The sequence below is a fragment of the Bos mutus genome, chromosome 9, assembly GCF_027580195.1.
Source record: "Bos mutus isolate GX-2022 chromosome 9, NWIPB_WYAK_1.1, whole genome shotgun sequence".
NCBI lineage: Eukaryota > Metazoa > Chordata > Mammalia > Artiodactyla > Bovidae > Bos > Bos mutus.
In genome coordinates, this window is record NC_091625.1 from 6635638 (window position 1) to 6640863 (window position 5226).

The window sequence follows — 5226 nt, forward strand, 5'->3', positions numbered from 1 at the left end:
AAGAAAATATAATACATGGTCAACAGAAAAAATATGCAACAGAAACAGAACCAGAGATGGCCCAAATGCTAGCATTATTAGGCTTGTGTATGCTGAAGTATCTGATGGAAAATTTTTTAAAGAGTTAATTGAAAATGTCATACCTGGAAAAAAAAAATCAGAGGTAAAGTCTAGTAATTGCCACTACAAAGATAAGAACCAATTTGAAGAATGCATAAGAGAAATTATCCCAACTTGATTAAAAATATAAACACATGGTGATCTGCAGGACAATATCAAGTGATATAACATATGTTTTAATATGTTGAAATCCCAGAAGGAAAAGAAAAAACTAAAAAATAAAGAAGTAATGCTTAAAAATTTTTCAAAATGAAATAAATAGATCAACCAGCAGAAACAAGAACCTCATCAAACCCTTATAATGAAAAAAAGGAAAAATATACATATACTCAGGCACATGAGAAAATTGCTAAAAAACAAGGTAAAAGAACAAATCTTAAAAAGCCACCATGGAAGAAAGAAAGTGAAAGTGAAGTGTCCGGACTCTCTGTGATCCCATGGACTGTAGCCTACTAGACTCTTCCATCTATGGGATATTCCAGGCAAGAATACTGGAGTGGGTTGCCATTTCCTTCTCCAGGAGATCTTCCTGACTCAGGGATTGAACCCGGGTCTCCCGCACTGTAGGCAGAAGCTTTACCATCTGAGCCACCAGAGAATTCTAATCAAAATCAAAGGCATTTTCAGGTAAACAAAAGGTGTGATAATTTTTGTCTATCTTAAACTTCAAAACTTTTAATCAAACTTAAACTTCAACCTATGTTTTTAAAAAAATCAAAGTATATTGTCAACCAAAACAGAAAAAAGAAAAAGAAAGCATATAATAATAAAACTTCATCTTCAGGAATGAATGAAGAAACCATACATTTAAAAAGACATATAAAAACCAAACATTTAAAAAGAAATTAAGTTAGACCTACTAAAACTTTCATGAAAAAGCTGTTGATTTTTAAAGAATAAATATAATTTATTAAACTAAATATACTCTGAAAATTATAACATATCCAGATATAAATTACATGGTATTAAAACAAAAGTCAGAGAGGGTAAGGAAAGCATGTTGTTGTACACTGAATGTAGTAGTAAGCAGGCTTTTCAACACAGAGTGTAATAAGATAAAGGTGAACATTATAATTCCTAAAAAATTCACAAAAATAATGTTGAGGCATAATAAATCATCTAAGAGGTAATAAAGCTGATTATATGAGTATACGATTCACTGAAAAGTGGGCACAAAAGAAAATGTAAATCAACCAAAGAGAAAAATGCCACTAATGATAGTTTTCACCTAAAGCATGACAATAATTGCATTAAAAAATGAAAGTGCAGATTTTTCAGGCTGGATAAAAAAGAAAATTTTAACTATTTTTGATTTATAAGACAAACATTGTATATTAAAAAATATACCTATGTATTTTTTAAAAAATGTTTAAAAAACATACATGAAATATATACATAAGAAAACTTATTTTTATATGCATATCAGACAAATTAGACATCAGGAAAAGAGTAATACCAAAAATAAAAAGGACATTTCATAATTATATAATAGTTTATTAAGAAGTTACAATTAAAGAAGTTATAAAATGGAAATTTATTCTATCTTTAGGTTATATTAGAACAAGTAAAAGTGTAAAGGCCATGACATTTTTCTGGATGAAAATGTTAGAAAACCCAAAAGAAATTTAAAACCAAAATAAGAAGACAGAAAATTTAAAAATAAAAACTAAACTATTTGGAGACCAAGATGGCAGAGGAATAGGTGGACGTGGAGAACATCTCTCTCCACAGATACATCAGGAATACACCTTCAGACACAGAAGTGTGTGCAAATCACCAGCTGAGAGCAGACAGGAGAACATCACCAGTGGAAAAGAATATTTAGAACCACACAAAACTCCATAGGAAGAAGGAATTAGGAGAAACAGGAGTGCTAGTAGGACTAGACCTGCCCTTGACAGGTGAGGGAACTGAAGCAGCGGTCTGATCCCCACATCAGGGCAATTGTCAGAGGAGAACCATTTAAGGCTGAGAGTGAAACAGGTGATCTGTGGAAGCCTAAATGGAATGAGAATCAGACAGTCCTTGCTGCAGCCATGCATAACCCCAAGAGCGACGCATATCACCTAGAAAGTGCAGCGGCTGGGAGCTGGAGTTTAGGGATTGTGGAGCAAACCCAGGGTGAGGGCTGCTGTTGACTGTGGAGAGATGGACTGAGGGGATGTGAGGGAGGAGATTGTGGTGGGAAATGCCTGAGGAGGAAAGCCAGGCAGCCATGGAAGCAAGGCGATACTGCTGAGTTATGTGTAGGGGTGGAGCCATCACCATAGCCTCTTACTCCAGATGCCAGCATCGGCAGCTGAACAATAGAGAGGCTGGCCCATCAAACGCCTTATGCACTGAAATTCAGAGAAGGACCCCACCCAGGGTGCCCCTTTAAGTGCCTAATGCTCTGATCTACTGAGTAGGACCCCAGGCAGGGGGGGCACTCCTATGTGCCTGAAGTGCCAAATAACAGAGAAGGACCTCAGGCAAGGGAGCCCTCTAAGTGCCTGAATGGGCAGAAGTATGGAGAAAGACTGGCCAAAGAGGCCTTATTATCACCAGCTACAAGAGGAGCAAAAACAAACAAACAAACAAAAAACTCTGTTAGGGCCATAACTCCTGCAGCAGAGGCAGTCCGTGTCCCTGCATACTTGATGTCACAAGGGTCCCCACAAGCCAAGCAGCTGCACCACCTTCACACTCAACCCTCAATGGGGCAGAGCTGCTACAAGCAAAAAAGTCTTGTGTCTATGCACACAGGGTCACTTTGGTGGTGTCTGACTCTTTGCAACCTGTGGACTGTGGCCTTCTCTATCAGGGGGATTCTCCAGGCAAGAATACTGGAGCGTATTGGCCAATACTGGTTATCATACCCTTCTAGAGCATATTTCCTGCTGCCCTAGCCACCAACTCCCCTGAGTACCTGGTGCTACCAGAACTTCTGTGACCCAAGCAACTGCACCACCTCCATGCCTGGCCTTCACAGGGGCAAACCCAAGTCCTCCAGGGCAGCCTCAGGAGCAAACCCCAGTGGATGGCCCACAGGTAGAGGTGGAAATAAAACCACAATTGAAACCCAGTGACAGTATGGCTAAGGAAGAAGACCCAAAACCTTCCCACCAACTATGCAAGCTGCACATTATATCCACATGATCAACTATGCAGACTCTGTGTCTATGGAATATACAAAAGGACATTGAGAGCTCCCCACCAAAAAAAAAAAAAAAAAAAGGCACTAGTTCTGATAGTTGTGGCCATTGGAGGCAAGAACACTGAGGAGTAGGACCAGATTAGAATCTGAGCTGCTCCCATGGAAGGGCCAGAGACCAGCGCAATGTTGGAGAGCATCCTGGGGAGGTGAGGTGGACTGTGACTACCCTCGAGGAAAAGGACTCTGGCAGCAGTGACTCAAGAATAACATTTATTATTCTTACGTTTTGACTTTTTCTATAGATTCTTTTGGATTTATTTTTTCTTATTTTTTTCCTCCTATTTTCCCCCCTCTGTTGTAGTTGTCAAGTTTATTGGCACTATGAAATCTAATTAAACTTTTGAGTTTTTTATTTCTTTTATTTTCTCACTCACATTTTTTTATTGTGATTATAAATCTCTGCCTCTGTGTTGGGCTTTTGCAGTTTTACAGAGTTTTTATTTTTCTTTCTCTCTTCCATTTTATTTTCTTTTTAATTTTAATTTTGTAAACCTCTTATTATTTTTCCTACATTTATTCTTGGTTTTCTTTTCCTACTGTTCTTTTACCCTTTTATATACATTACTGTTCTTTTCCCCTTTTATATACATTAAAGTTAATCCTAATGTATATAAATCTTTTTTACCTACCTCTATTTAATTTTGTATATCTATTCCCTTTCTTTTCTTTCTTTCCTTTTCTCTCAACATATTTGTCAGTTTTGTCTCATTGCTTTATTTCCACTTGGCACCTTGTTTTTGTTTTGTTTTCCAGTTTGTGCTTTAGTTAGTTTCGTTCTTAATTTGTGGATATAATTTTTTGTTTCCTTTGTTCGCCAGGTCAATCTATTGTACTTTACTTTTGTTGGACTGTTTTAATTTTGCTTAAAGGTGTATATGTATATGTGTATATTCAGTCACACTTTTTATTGGTTTTATAAACCTGTGCTCCTATGTTGGGCTTTTGCTGTTCTGTGGAGCTTTTTCTTTCTTTCTTCTTCTTCTTTTTTTTTTAATCTTTCTTCTTTGTTTTTGTTCTTTATTTTTTCCCTTTCTCCATTTTAAATTTTTATTTTTAAAACCTATTATATTTTTCTACACTTATTTCTTTGTTTGCTTTTCCTACTGGTCTTTTCCCCCTTGCAGTTAATTTTTTTTTTAATTTAACTTTACAATATTGTATTGGTTTTGCCATATATCAAAATGAATCTGCCACAGGTATACAAGTGTTCCCCATCCCGAACCCTCCTCCCTCCTCCCTCCCCATACCATCCCTCTGGGTCCTCCCAGTGCACCAGCCCCAAGCATCCAGTATCGTGCATTGAACCTGGACTGGAGACTCATTTCATATATGATATTATACATAAAAATCTGGAAATAGAACTGCCTTATGACCCAGAAATCCCACTGCTGGACATACACACTGAGGAAACCAGAATGGAAAGAGACACGTGTACCCCAATGTTCATCGCAGCACTGTTTATAATAGCCAGGACATGGAAGCAACCTAGATGTCCATCAGCAGATGAGTGGATAAGAAAGCTGTGGTACATAAACACAATGGAATATTGCTCAGCCATTAGAAAGAATACATTTGAATCAGTTCTAATGAGGTGGATGAAACTGGAGCCTTTTATACAGAGTGAAGTAAGCCAGAAAGAAAAACACCAATAAAGTATACTAATGCATATATATGGAATTTAGAAAGATGGTAACAATAACCCTGTATACGAGACAGCAAAAGAAACACAGATATATAGAACAGTCTTTTGGACTCTGTGGGAGAGGGAGAGGGTGGGATGATTTTGCAGTTAATTTTTAATGTATATAAATCTTAATCTAGCTCTATTTAACTTTGTGTATCTATTCTTTCTTTCTTTCCTTTCCTCTCAGCATTTTTTTAGCTTGGTTTTCACTTCTTAATTCCCCACT